Raw genomic sequence first — 15,643 nt, 5'->3', positions numbered from 1 at the left:
TTGCTCCTCCCCGATTCCCTCCAGTCTGCACCCCATGGTCAAGCCGGCGGAGCGAGCTCCATCGGCGACCACCTCCAACAGCACCGCGTCCCTCTCCTATGCTTCCTCCTGTTTCCCTTCTTCTCGTATTGCTCTCTCACCTCGCGGGCTCTCTCTCTTTCTTCAGGACCAACATGAGCCGCACCCGATCTCCTCGCCCGCCTCCTCCGCGAGCCTCGCCGGAGCCACTCGTTGGTGAGCTCCTTCACAGCGCCTCGTATGCCTCCCCTGCTAACGCCTCGTCGCCGGAACCTCATCCCTAAGTCTCTCGTCGCGCCGCCCTTTGCCAAGTCCCGCGTCGCCATGCCCGACCTCGCTTCTGCTTCGTCCGGTTCGAGCGAGCGTCGCTGCCTCCTTCTGCTACTCGATCCTCTGGTTCGCTTCGAGACCCCAACAGCCGAGCCCCTTGCGCACCTCCTTCCTCAAGCAGGAGCTCGACCTGCTGCCGCTACCGCAAACCCTACCATGGACGTCATCGCCGGCGACCACCCAGGTCATGTCGTCGTACCCTGCCTCCTCTTCTTCGTGTTCTACTTCTTCCCCTCTAATGTCTGTCTCTATCCTTTGCCTCGAACAGGAGCACCAGCCAGCGCTACCATCATCGGAGATGGGCTCCCGCCGCCCAGATCCGGCGATCTCCTCCCGTTCCCGTCGCTCCGTCATCCCGCTGACTTGTCCGTGCCGTCGCAACTCTGTTTCCAGTCGAGCAGAGGACGCCTGCTCATCTTGCCCGTTGACCGTGAGCCACCCGCGTGGGCCTATCCAGCCACTCGCCCAGCTCCAACCACTCCCGCACCGCACCGGGCCCAGATCTGCCAGCTCCCTGGAGCCCAATGTGAGCCACAACCCAGTCCATCCCTTTTGGCCCAGCGGTGCACTATTTCAGCCCGCGCAGTGTTTTTTCTCTAGACGAATTTGTCTATTATTCCAAAGTTTACAGTTTTACAGAAAAACCCTCCATGTTCATGCATCTAATAACTTCAGATCCGTGCATCATATGTAAATAACTTATATATGTAAAATGACTATAATTTCATCTAGTTTCACAATATCCAACTTTCATGCATGTTTAAAATGTTTAAAATGTCGTTTGCTTTAATTTGCTTAAATGCCATGCTAAAATGTTTTATTTCATAACTAAATAATCATAGCTCCAAACTTAACAAACTTTATATGTAAATGGGGTGGAAAATGCCTAGTTTAACATGGTGGCAGTAATTTGCATGTTTAACAACTCTAAAATTGTGTATAGGGCAGAACAGTACCAAATCCATAAATTGCATATGAGGATTTTCCGGAATTATTGTTTGTTATTTCCGGCCTCATTCAAACTTGCCTAGACAGGTAGTTTTCATATGCTTCACCCCATGGCATGTTTAATAACATTTAATATTGTTGGGTACATAAACGAGAGAGAACTAAATATTTGATGTGGTGTTCCGTCAATATGCAACTCATTGCATATTGAGCTCCACTTAACTTGTAGCGTTGTTTGTGCAGTTTGCCATGCCATGCCTCATTAAACCGTACATGCATCATACTTGGTTGCGCATCATGCCGTGTTTATGTGATGGTTGTTTACTATGTTGCTTGCTTCTTTTCGGGTTGCTTCTCTCGTTATCTTCGGTTTCATTCCGGAGTTGTGAGGATCCGTTCGACAACATCCGTTTGCCTTCTTCATGGACTCATTCTTCTTCCTTGCGGGATTTCAGGCAAGATGACCATACCATCGAAATCACTTCTATCTTTGCTTGCAAGTTGTTCGCTCTACCGTTATGTCGCACTATCCTACCACTTGTTTATCATGCCTCCCATATTGCCATGTCAAGCCCCTAACCCTCCTTCCCAGCAAACCGTTATTTGGCTAAGTTACCACTTTTGCTCAACCCCTCTTATAGCATTGTTAGTTGCAGCTGAAGCTGAAGTTTATTCCATGTTGGAAATGGATATGTTGGGATATCACAATATATCTTATTTAATTAATGCATCTATACACTTGGTAAAGGGTGGAAGGCTCGGCCTTATGCCTGGTGTTTCGTTCCACTCTTGCCACCCTAGTTTCCGTCATACCGGTGTTATGTTCCTCGATTTTGCGTTCCTTACGCGGTTGGGTGTTATGGGAACCCATTGACAGTTCTCTTTGAATAAAACTCCTCCAGCAAGGCCCAACCTTGGTTTTACCATTTGCCTCACCACCACCTATACTTTTCCCCTGGGAGTCACGCTCCCAAGGGTCATCTTTATTTAATCCCCCGGGCCAGTGCTTCTGTGTTGGTCCGAACCGGGCAGCCTGCGGGGTCACCTTGGGGAAACTTGAGGGTTGGTTTTACTCGTAGCTTGACCTATCCGGTGTTTTCTTGAGAACGAGATATGTGCAGCTCCTATCGGGATTGTCGGCACATCGGGCGGCTTTGCTGGTCTTGTTTTACCATTGTCGAAATGTCTTATAACCGGGATTCTGAGACTGATCGGGTCTTCCCGGGAGAAGGAATATCCTTCGTTGACCATGAGAGCTTGTGATGGGCTAAGCTGGGGCACCCCTGCAAGGTTTGAACCTTCGAAAGCCATGCCCGCGGTTATGTGGCAGATGGGAATTTGTTAATGTCCGGTTGTAGAGAACTTGACACTTGACTTATTTAAAATGCATCAAACGCGTGTGTAACCGTGATGGTCTCTTCTCGGCAGAGTCCGGGAAGTGAACACGGTCTTGTGTTATGCTTGAACGTAAGTAGTTTTCAGGATCACTTCTTGATCACTTCTAGCTTCTGACCATTGCGTTGCTTCTCTTCTCGCTCTTATTTGCGTATGTTAGCCACCATATATGCTTAGTGGTTGCTGCAGCTCCACCTCATTGCCCTATCCTACCCATAAGCTTAAATAGTCTTGATCTCGCGGGTGTGAGATTGCTGAGTCCTCATGGCTCACAGATACTTCCAAACAGTTGCAGGTGCCGACGATACCAGTGCAGGTGATGCAACCGAGCTCAAGTGGGAGCTCGATGAAGATCTTGATCGTTGTTTTGTTTCATTTCCTGTTGATGAGTAGTGGAGCCCAGTTGGGACGATTGGGGATCTAGCATTTGGGGCTGTCTTCCTTTATTTTGGTTCCGTAGTCGGACCTTTGATGTATGGATTATTTATGTATTGTGTGAAGTGGCGATTGTAAGCCAACTCTTTATCCCTTTCTTTTCAGTACATGGGATTGTGTGAAGATTACCCCTCTTGCGGCAAATCTACCATGCGGCTATGCCTCTAAGTCGTGCCCCGACACGTGGGAGATATATCCACATTGTGGGTGTTACAAGTTGGTATCAGAGCCATCCCCGACTTAGGAGCCCCCTGCTTGATCGAATCGCTGACGTTGTTGATTCTAGAACAAAATGTTTTGATTCTTAGGATTATATATATATATATATATATATATATATCAGAGAGTAGGATTCTCTTTACTCCTCAGTCCCTTCGTCGCTCTGGTGAGGCCTCCTGACATAGAAGTTTTGACTTTTCTCTCCTCAAATTTCACAATTTTTTTTAGGATCACGCGGGTATCTTGGAATCGTTTCGATAGTCTTGTGACGAGAACATTGTTCTTGGTGCCTCCTGACATTTAGGGGTTGTGGCAGTGTCCCGGGGAGTTGAGCTCCGAGGTGTTATCGTCACAATTTTATCATTGCAGTTCTGGAATACCTGAGTTTTGCCGACATCAAAAATCTCTTTTATGTAGTTGTTGGTGAGATAACCTCGAAGCCACCCAGTACTGGGGCGGGAGTTCAGGAGTATTGCCATAACTCGTATAACGAATGCTTTTCGAAGGTTGAGGTACATGATTTCCGAAGGTTTCTTGGTTATTTGTTGAAGGATGGATACAACTGGATGTAGGGATTGTTAGTTTGGGTGAGATATTATGCTTCCCCTGTATCCCCAACACCCGATTGCATAACCAGAAAGTTTCGGGAGTTTTATAGGTGGGAGTTCAAGTAGCTCCTAGAATATCTTTCCGACAGATGCATGATATGGGATTGAGTAATCTCTATCATATGTATTTGTTTCCGGCTTATTTTGCTAGCCAATCCTTTGTTTTTGTTTTGATTGTGGTATTCGAGTTGCTTCGAAGTCAAGTGTTGAATCCATACCTTTTCCTAGATGGTGTTCTCATATTTCTATGTGAATACTAATCCTTCATGATAATCGAGATTTTCATGTCAATCATTTTCAACCGGCGTGTTTCTCTTCAAGTGGATCCGATCATTTCGACATCCGCAAGATCAACTCTAGGTTTTCTCAACAGTATCCATTCCATCTGCCCCAAGTTGCCTTTGTTTTCCCCCCCTCCCCCCCCTTTTTTTTTCAAGGACTCAGATTTCTGAATCAAGTATCCATCTTATGGATGTGAAGTCTCTTCATTCCTTTCTTTCAATGTTTTTATCCGGTGATTCTCAGGAAGATACTAACAGAGCTTCAAGATTATTATTCTTCGTTCTCTTTTCTTCTCCGGTGAATTAAATTCAAGTTTTGGTGTTGATCATATCCCTTTTCCTCATTTAAAATGATTTCACATGCCGTTGCACCTCTTAATCGCTCACCTCTCTCTATTCATGTCCGAACTGCTGAAGATATCTTAGAAGATTCATGTTTTCATTCTTAACTATTTGGAGATTATTATCTCATTCAAGTCATTTAATTCAACCGGCGCAATCTCTCTTTTAAATCGTTTAACGGTGTATCTTTTGAGTGTGCCCTAACCCACAGGTCTTTCCCAGGATCTTACCTGACTCTTCTATTTTTCCGGAGTTATTCTCAAATTCATTTCAAAGTTTGACGTAAGAATGAGTTATCACCAGTCAAATGTCTTTCACCAAGATCTTTGAAATTCTTTTCATCGTTGGTTCAACCTTTCTAATTTTCATCCCGGAGTATCTCAACAATTCATGGTGGTGTTTCTCATTGTCATTCTCAACATTTGAAGACCGAATAAGAGTTTTTCCACCAAATCTTGTCCCTTTCTATCAAAGATGCAAAGTTCTAGCTTGATGCCATCCTCTCATAATTGTTTTGATTGTGACAATTCTTTTCACCCATCCGGAGAAATTCAAGAGTCTTTTCAGTTTGATTCGCTGAAGCCCATCATCTTAGAATTATTCATTCCAGCTTTCAGCTCTCATTCTCAAAATCATACCAGTGCATCATTCAAGTATGATCTAATCAGCTGGGGATCTCTTCGTTAACTTGTATCTAAATTCTGTCAAGTATCTTTATTCATTTTCTAATTCTTCCCAGTGAATTGTGCCTTTGGTACTTTCTTTTTTCAATTCTTACGGTGGTCCATTCAAGATTACTCTTCTCTGGGGTATCTTATCAATTCATTCGTTCTTTCCAATCCTACCGGCGGATCATTGAAGACCTTTCTCAAGTTTGCGCTATATCTATCTTAATCCTTTCTACGAGAATAAGTAGTATGCCAAATCCGTTGCTTGTCATCAATCTAAATTGGTGAAGGATACGTATAATGTAATTCCTATTATTGTTTCATCCAAGTGATTAATTCCTTATTCCGAAGGTTCATCAAATTATCGGTTTCGATTGTTTCATCTTTTCTTTTCTAGAGTTCCAAGCTCTCTCAATTATATCATCACGAAGATCCATATAAATCATTGCAAGGATTCACCTTGTGTTTTCAACTTCTTTTTCTTTCTATCATCCTTTTTATTACCGGAGTTCTTCATGGAGGCTCTACATGATGTTTCATCAAGGATTTAATATCTTCTCTAAGTGTTCATCGAGATTCTTTTTGGAGGTGCTCAAGCATTCTTCATCTTGCATCCCGAAGTGCAATTCTTTCTACCTTATCTTTTGAGATGGTGTTATGTCATCCTTGACATTTTCCTTCATGTTTCATGGGGGATAAGTTGTCAGGAATGAGATATTTAAACCCATCAATTTCTTCGAGCATGAGCCCTTCTCAATCCATCAATCTCTTCGTTGGAGTTATCTTGGGTTATATTTCACCTAAAGCTTTCCCTAAGGATTGTTGCTATTTATGGTGCTTATAAATGACCCAAGTTCTTTATTTATCCTCCTGGTGAAATAAGCTTCTCGTCTCCTTGTTGATATCAATCCAATCTATTGTTTCCATAGTGGCAGAGTTTCGCCTCAATTTTGAGAAGTTTTCCATAAGCCCACTACAAGTTTATTTGTTTCGTTGTTGGTTTTTCCAACAACTCCATTATAACCTTCTTAGAAGGGTGCTCTGCAAGCCCTTTTGTGGCAGAAGTTGGCATTTTCTTCTCCATTCTTTAATTCCATTGGTCTATCTTCTATTCTTTCTTCCGGAGGCATTGTGATGTTGCTCTCTTCACTCATCATCTCGATTTGTGAGAGTCGTGTTCTTTTAATGCTTATCCATTTAACTGGAGTGTTGTGTCCTCTGCTCAAGTTCTTTTCATCTTATCTAGTCTTGCATCTCCTCTCAACCGGAGTGTTGTCCGAATTTGTTCTTCCTCGTTCCTCTTTTCTAACGAGTGTTTTCAACTTCGATCATCTCCATTGTATTCTTTTCTAAAAATGGTTTAACCTCTCATGGTTTGTGGTTTCACTCATTTGTCCAAGGAGCAACTTAGTTCTACCTCTTCTCTTCCTCTTTCGTTTCTCTCTGGTGCCGTCTCAGATCTTGGGACGAGATCCTCTTGTAGTGGTGGAGTGTTGTGATGCCCCGAGACCGACACGCCAGGTGTCTTCCAGTTATTTGCTTTCTTTGCCATGTCATTTGCTTGTGTGTTGCATTTTTCCATGTCATCATGTGCATTGCACCATCATGTCTTCAAAACTTGCATCTTTCCCGGCCTCCCCGTTCCTTTCGTTGTCCGTCCTGAGCACAGACACACTTGCACGCACCCGCAGCACCTCCGAAATATTATTTTATAAGTGGCTGGAAAATGTTCTCAGAATGGGTTCAAAGTTGGCATGCGGTGTTGTTATGTTGCCGGTAGGCTGCCTGCCAAGTTTCATCACATTCGGAGTCCGTTTGACGCCCCAACGGATAACTATAGCGGCATTATAGTCGGTCTAACATCGGACGTTTTCGGTCTTCGAAAACTGTTGCGGGGTTTTCCCTCTCTTTCCTCCCTAGACCATCTACACAGCCCACTACCAACCGCCAAAACCAATCTAATCCTCCTCACATCCGGAGCCGTCCGATTGTTACCGGAGGGCCCCGAAACCCCTCCTTGCATAGTGCATCAAACCCCTCACGCGCGTCCGAAAGCTATCTCGAACCCGACCCGGGCAGTCGTCACTGTTGGATTCGGATCATCCCCTAACACCCCTAAAACGTCTTCGGTTCATTGTTTGAACTCCCTAACCCTTTTATTCGCAACCACTCGATTTTGGTCGGAGGGACCGAATACCCCTACCCAAAAACCCACTTAATATATATACGTGACCAAACCCTAGAATCTAGGAGATTTGTCCCTCCACCACTGCCACCGGGTCGCCTCCCACCTCGGGATCGCCTCGCCCGATCCTCCTCGATCCCCTCACCCAACTAGTGCATCCCCTCCGATCCATCCTTCCCGCGCCCACTGTCAGTGTCAAAACCGGCGGATCTTGGGTAGGGGGTCCCGAACTGTGCGTCTAAGGCTGATGGTAACAGGAGGCGGGGGACACAATGTTTACCCAGGTTCGGGCCCTCTCGATGGAGGTAATACCCTACTTCCTGCTTGATTGATCTTGATGATATGAGTATTACAAGAGTTGATCTACAACGAGATCGTAGAGGCTAAACCCTAGAAGCTAGCCTATGATTATGATTGTTGTTGTCCTACGGACTAAACCCTCCGGTTTATATAGACACCGGAGGGGGCTAGGGTTACCCAGAGTCGGTTACAGAGAAGGAGATCTACATATCCGAATCGCCAAGCTTGCCTTCCACGCAAAAGAGAGTCCCACCTGGACACGGGACGAAGCCTTCAATCTTGTATCTTCATAGTCCAACGGTCTGGCCAAAGTATATAGTCCGGCTGTCCGAGGACCCCCTAATCCAGGACTCCCTCAGTAGCCCCTATACCAGGCTTCAATGACGATGAGTTCGGCGCGGAGATTGTCTTCGGCATTGCAAGGCGGGTTCCTTCTCCGAATACTCCATAGAAGATTTTGAACACAAGGATCGTGTCCGGCTCTGCAAAACAAATCCCACATACCACCATAGAGAGTACAATATTCCACAAATCCAATCCGCTGACAACTTTTCCTAACGTGACACCACGCCACGATCCGGTCTTTATTCGAACCGTTCTCCCTAACCAGCTACTGCGCATGTCGCGAGGCGGTTTTATGGGCATGCCTTATCGAAGCAGAGATCGTGTCCCCCTATCTCGGGATTCTCATCAATACGGGAATGGGTAATCCAACCGCGTCTTTAGCGCGACGCTTGGGGAATAAGCGAGTTTACTGGGCAAGTGGGGAGGCGCTGGATCCTTGCCGCCTTTATAAGGAGATAATGACTCCCCTTTTTCACCCATGCCTTCTCCTTCTACTTATCCATTCCCCTCTGCTCGAGCCCCAGCGCCCAAGCGCTCGTCCTCTCCGGCCACAAAGGCCTTCCGAAAATGTCTGGATCTGGAGCAGGAGGCAAATGGATGGCCTCTACCATCCGGGAGAAGGATATCAAAAAGCTTCGGGAGGGCGGGTACCTAGCCCAGAAAATCAGCCACCGTCTCCCGACGGCAGGACAGATCGTCCCCACTCCGGAACCCCACGAGAGGGTTGTTTTCCTCCCTCATTTTGTCCGCGGGCTGGGGTTTCCCCTCTACCCATTCGTTCACGGCATCATGTATTACCATGAGATCGATTTTCATGATCTATCCCCCAATTCCTTCCTCAACATCTCGACGTTCATCGTCGTGTGCGAGGCCTTTCTCCGCATCTCGCCACACTTCGGCTTATGGCTGAAGATCTTTAATGTGAAGCCCAAGGTAGTGGGCGGTGAGCACACCGAGTGCGAAGGCGCCATGGTGAGCAAGATGCCCCACATCACATGGCCAACAGGTACTTTCAATGATTCCGTCAAAGAGTGGCAATAGCAGTGGTTTTACATCACTGAGCCGTGCAGCACGAAATGGGCCGCTGCTCCTGAATTCCAATCCGGAGCCCCCCTGCGGCTTACGTCCTGGCCCAAGAAGGGCCTGGATTTGTTTTTGTCCGACGAGCTGTCGGCGCTTCAGACGCGCGTCAAGAATATGGAAGACAAGGATATCAAACTTGTCAATGTAGTCCAGGTGATGCTAGTTCGCCGGATCCTTCCTTGTCAACACCGGGCTTGCAATTTATGGGAATTTGACCCAGCCAAGCACTAGACCCTGTGAGAGCTCTTTGGCTCCTCACACAAAGATATCTGGAAGGTGCTTTTTAAGTCCAACAAATCATGGTCGGACTCAGCCGAGGACCGCGGGTACCACCTGTCCCGCCCCGCAAGTTCGGTAAGCCATTATAAGTTTTATTCGCATAACCCGAGGGAAACGCTTAATGTGTTTTCCAAAAATATCCTAGGGCTGGACAAAGAAGGCGGGGTGGATCTACTGTCCGGCCCCGCTACATGAAGAACTGGCCGGCCTGCTTCTAACGAAGATGCTGGTCCCGGTGCCCTACAAGGCGCCGAAGAAGAAGGCCGAGAGAGGTGCCAAGAAGACCAGGGGCGGCCTCCGTCGTCGTGGCGCCTCAGACATGATATCCGAAGACTCCAATGCCCGTTCTTCCTCTGAAGAGGACGACGATGAGGAGGAAGACGAATCCCCAGCAGGGGGGATAAAAGGACAGCCTCCACATCGTTGGAGGCCGAGTCGCCTAAGAAGGGAAAAACTCCTCTTCCAGAGGAGTCCACCGCCGCTGATAGCAGCCCGGAGTGGGATCCCAGGGATCAGCCCCTGGTGAACTCGTGAGTATATAAAATCTGAACACGTTTATGAGTCCAAACTTATCATGGCACAATATTTTAATCTGGGTCATACTTTTTGCAGTCCGGCGAGGTCCCGCGCGGAGCAATCCTCGTCGGAGGTTTTGCTAGGCTCGGATGCTATGGAGAGCGGGATACCCCCGAAGGCCCCTTCCCCCAAACATGTGAATGACACCGAGGCTTTGTCCCAGGAGGACCCATGCCAAGGAGGGGGGAAAAGATTGCCAAGGTGGCGCCAGGAGGTCAAACTTCAGGGGCCGGACACATGGGAGAGAAGGCTCCCATGGGTGTCGGCGGCGACAGCCATCTTGAATTCGGCCCCCAGCCAGACGCAATTCTGGAGACCAATATGGTTCTAGAGTCAGGCAGGCGGCCTCCCTTGGCTAGAGGGGATGTACCTGTTCCACCGGCAACCTCTGTCTAACCAGAGGTGCTGGATACTTTATTGGCGGCGCTGAAAAGTGCCTCCATCGTCGATGAACATCATGCCCTTATGGGTGCGGTGATTGAGAAGATTCAGTCTATGGAGAGTGGACTGAATGAAGCCTGTATTAGCCTTATAAGAGGCTTTGAGGTATGTTTTATGAGGTTTCGAAGAGTGTCACAGTATAGATGGTAGCCCCTGATACACTGTTCGGTGAGAGAAAGAACCGGACAGAGGATCAAATCTATGCTCGCAGGAGACTCACTTGATGACATTTACCTCTCTTCTTTTATAAATAGGCGTCTATAGCGATTGCCACCTCTCATACCGCAGAGGTCTCCGGACTAAATCAAAGTCTGGAGTGGGCCACAGAAGAATTGGGCTTGTTGAAAAGGCAGTTGGAGGATAAACAAGGTATGCAAAACCTTGCTCATGTTCAGTGCGAACGAATTTAAAATATGTTTTATGATTTGCGCCAGGGCAATGACCAAAGTCGAGGCTCTTAAGAAGGCTGTTGTCGAGGCCGAGAGAAAGGCAGCCGCAGAGCGGGCTCTTCGTGAGAAGCACGAGGCCAGGGTTATTGAAGCTGAGCAGGAGCTTCAAGGGGTCATGAAAAGATGTGAGGCCTTGGAGCAGAGTCTAACGGAGAAAAAATCCGAACTTGCCAAGGCTCATCAGGCCGCATGTGATGCCCAGGGGGAAACCCAAGGTACCCTGCAGGAGATCCAAGAGGCGAGGAAGATCGTGGCGGGTAAGGCTTGTTCCATGTAAGGCAAGTATTTGGGGATAGAATCATGTTTCTAATCTTGAGTTCGGATTTCTCCAGGGGTATTTGCGGAGCTTCCACGCAGCATATCTGATGTCGCACAATTCTACCGAGCTGAAGAAAGGAACACTGCGGATAAGCTCTTCTGGTCACAGTATCTGGCACCAAACTATCCAGTGCCTTTTGCCGATCAACTAAAACAACTGATCGAACTAGAGAAGGCGGCCGAGCTAGCCATGAAGGATTTGATTATCCGGCTATGGCCCGCTGAGCCTATTCTAGGCAGCTACTTCAGGTTCGTGAAGCGGCTTGCGAGTGCCTGTCCTCGATTGGACGTCGTCAAGCGATCGGTCTGTATAGAGGGTGCGCGAATGGCCTTCGCCCGTGCAAAGGTGCACTGGGGGAAGATGGATGCTGAAAAGCTGGTTACCGAGGGACCGCCGGAGGGAAAGGAGCACCTCAAGCCTGAGTTATATTATTGAAGTGTCCTGAAAGGATCCTTCCCTGCGGCGGAGCATGCACCAAGGACATTATATTTCCATGAATACAATCATGTTGTCCTTTGTAATGTTGAACAAGGTCATTTCTATTATTTATTGCCTGTTATATGAAAGTTTATCCTCCTGCACGACCATTTTATATTAATGCTGAGAGTTGGCCAGTCATCGGCTTCTGCCCCCACGTAAGAAGTACGGGGGTGTTCGGGATAAATCTGATCACTCTTTATCCCAGTTTTGGGTCCTTTGAAGGAGGTGTTCAGCGCAACGAACCAGGCAATCGGACTATAGGGCTTTATCACTCTCACTTAGCCATAGGAGCTTTAGAAAAGGAAGGTAGGCGCATCCCCTGGTGTTCGGAAGACCGCACGAGGGGCTCTATATGCACCTGATCGGAAGAAAAGCCGATCCATCGCGCGCTGCATTGGTTATGGCATTATGCGGAATGAATCCTTAAAGAGTTTACAACCTCACGAACAGCTGACCAGCTCTCGCCGTATCATGACAGTCAGTTTTCGGCTTTCTCTACTGAGGTGCTCGTCTGGAAGAACCGAGACACAATCATAGTAGTTCTCCCTGTGCCGCCTTAGCCGATATAGCGGAACGTAAGGCAGCAAACACATGGGAGCTGGGCAAACCCAACATTTGACCCAAGGCATGATTCAGAGCTGATGCATATAATGCTATAAGTTCGGGGTGCCGAACTACCATGAAGGTGTTCGGACTTTATTGCCGTATTATGGGTAAGACGAAGCCCCTGGCATATTAAAGCATATCGCAGTGTACGGATGCCATTTGACAAAAGAATTTCAATAAGAGATAACTGCAGATAAGCGTCATATAAATCCACATGTTGTATTTGAATAATACGTCGACGCGTATGAGTACGTGTAAAGTAATAAAAAGAAGTGACTGCGGAACATACTGAGACCAGGCGGGAAGAAGCTGTGTGCGGATCTGGAGTGCAGTTGGATAGTCATCGAGGGGAATATCTAAGGGTTCCCTTGCGCGTTCAAGCTGTTTCCATATCGCTGGTCCTTGCCTGGGCAAAAATGAACCTATAAAGAAAATGCAAGATGTGTTTGTGTGCCGCCGAGCGGTTGATCTGCAGTATGTGGCATGTCCTGGCTTTCGCCGGAGTGTTTAATTGAGCTCTTGATGAGCTGGGCTATCCTGCCGCGAAGTAGTTTGGAGTCCTTTGGCGGTGTCCGGGAGCATGGCCGTCGACTCGAGGTTCGATTAAAAGGTGCCACTCGTTGCTTCTGCTGTTAAAGCAACGGTATACTCTTTGGTACCGAGGGGGAGTTCGGCCTTGCCATTAACCATGATGATGCCGCGTGGACTGGGCATCTTGAGCTTACGGTAGGCATAATGTGGCACCGCATTGAATCGAACAAACACGGTTTGTCCGAGCAGTGCCTGATAATCACTGCGAAAGGGGACGATGTCGAAGATTAACTCTTCGGCACGGTAATTGTCTGGTGATCTGAAGACTACCTCAAGGGTGATGGAGCCTGTACAGCTGGCCTCCACACCTGGTATAATACCTTTAAAGGTGGCTTTAGTGGGCTTGATCACCGAATGATCGATGCCCATCGTGCGCACTGTGTCCTGGTAAAGCAGGTTTAGACTGCTGCCTCCGTCCATAAGGACTCGTGTGAGGTGGAACCCGTCAATTATTGGGTCGAGGACTAGTGCGGCTGAATTGCCCTGATTGGTGTTAACCGGACGATCCGTGCGGTTGAAGGTGATCGACCCTAGTTTATATTGTGGGCCAACTGGTTTCGTTTAGTCAACATCCCTAAGGGTGCGCATTCGGTCCGGGTTGGGAGTGTGGGTGGCGTTTACCACGTTCAACGTTTGGATTTGTGGGGGAAATTTCTTTTGCCCTCCTGCATTCGGTGATCTGGGCTCCTCGTCACCATCATCGCTTCGAGACCCCTTCTCCTTGTTTTCCGCACCTGACCTGCCGGCTTGTTTGAAGATCTAGCATTCTCTGTTGGTGTGATTGGCTAGTGTTCCTGGGGTGCCATGAACTTGGCATGGACGGTCGAGTATGCGGTCCAGACTGGACGGGCCCGAATTGTCATTTTTGAATGGCCTTTTCCGCTGACCGGACTTAGAGCCACTAAATCCGGCATTGACTACCGTATCTTCGGCGTTTCCACCATTTTTGTGATGCTTGTGTTTGTTGTGTCGGGGTTTGCCGTTGCTATCTCTGGCCTCTGATGTGCCAAGATTGCTTGCTGTGTTGTTGCTGCGGGTCAACCAGCTATCCTCGCCCGCGCAAAAGTGGGTCATGAGTGTCGTGAGGGCTTCCATGGATTTTGGCTTCTCTTGGCCGAGATGTCGAGCGAACCACTTGTCACGGATGTTATGTTTAAAGGCTGCTAGGGCTTCAGCATCCGGACAGTCGACAATTTGGTTCTTTTTAGTTAGGAACCGAGTCCAGAATTTTCTGGCTGACTCTCCGGGTTGTTGTGTTATGTGACTTAAATCATCAGCATCCGGTGGTCGCACATAAGTGCCCTGGAAGTTGTCCGGGAATGCGTCTGCCAGGTTCTCCCAACTTCCGATGGAGTTTGTTGGCAAGTTATTCAGCCAATGCTGAGCCGGCCCTTTGAGTTTTAGTGGGAGATACTTGATGGCATGTAGATCATCCCCGCGGGCCATGTGAATGTGGAGGAAGAAATCCTCTATCCATACCACGGGGTCTGTAGTACCATCATATGATTCAATGTTCACGGCTTTAAACCCTTCTGGGAATTCATGATCCATTACTTCATCAGTGAAGCATAGGGGGTGTGCGGCGCCTCTGTGCCGGGCTATATCACAACGCAATTCATACGAGTCTTGTCTGCTGTATTCGGCCTGACCGGATTTGCTTTTAGTATATCCGGCATGACGGTCGTCATCACGCATTGGGGCGCGCCCCCGTGATCCGTGGATCGATCTTGTATGTCCTGCTTTGTTTTCCAATACGTCTCGCAGGCCCTACGTGTAGCCCCGGGCCTTGGTGTTTTTGTTTGACTGGCGACGGAGTGCGGGCTGGACTTCGGGCTGATACGCCGTTTTGTCTCGGCCACGAGGTGGCTGGTCAGCCGCATCATAGGCTGGTAGTGTAGGCTTTAATGCTTCCTCCTCGAGTTGGGGTAGCAACCCGCGCTTTGGGTAACTTTTGGTTGGGCACTCGAGTTCGTATTCCTCGGCTGCCAGGACCTCGGTCCATCTATCCGCTAGCAGATCTTGATCAACTTGAAGCTGCTGCTGCTTTTTCTTCAGGCTTTTTGCTGTGGCTATAAGCCGGCGCTTGAAGCACTCCTGCTCGACGGGATCCTCAGGCACGATAAATTCTTCGTCGCCGAGGCTCACCTCATCTTCGGAGAGGGGCATGTAATTGTCATCCTCTGATTCTCCATCTGTCGCCTGTTCCTTAGGGCTAGCTTGCCCATCCTCCCGCTCGAAGCCTGGCTGGAGGGGACTGTCTTCGTCTTCGGCACTGTCCGTAGCGTTATTGTCTCTTGTGCCGGTATCGTTTCTTTTGCTATGGCGGGGCTTAGAGTGGCGTCAATGACGCCGGTGCTTAGATTGCTTCACGAGGGGATTATCCTCCGTTGCCTTATTGCCATTGCTTTCTTTGGGGGTGTCCACCATGTATATATCATATGATGAGGTAGCTGTCCAGCGCCCTGTGGGCGGTGGTTCCTGTTCTTCTCCTGCATCGTCGTCCATACCGTCGATGTCCTCGGAGCCAAAATCAAGCATGTGGGTTAAGTCATCGACAGTGGCTATTAAGTGGGTGGTGGGTGGGGAATGAATTTCTTCGTCGTCTGCTTCCCACTCAAGCCGGACACAGTTCGGCCAAGGGTCTCCTGACAAGGAGAGAGACCTCAATGAATTTAGCACGTCGCCCAACGGTGAGTGCTGAAAGATATCTGCGGAGGTAAACTCCATGATCGGTGCCCAATCAGA

This window comes from Triticum urartu, chromosome 3, assembly GCF_003073215.2.
Source record: "Triticum urartu cultivar G1812 chromosome 3, Tu2.1, whole genome shotgun sequence".
Taxonomy (NCBI): Eukaryota; Viridiplantae; Streptophyta; class Magnoliopsida; order Poales; family Poaceae; genus Triticum; species Triticum urartu.
This window is presented reverse-complemented; position numbering follows the sequence as displayed.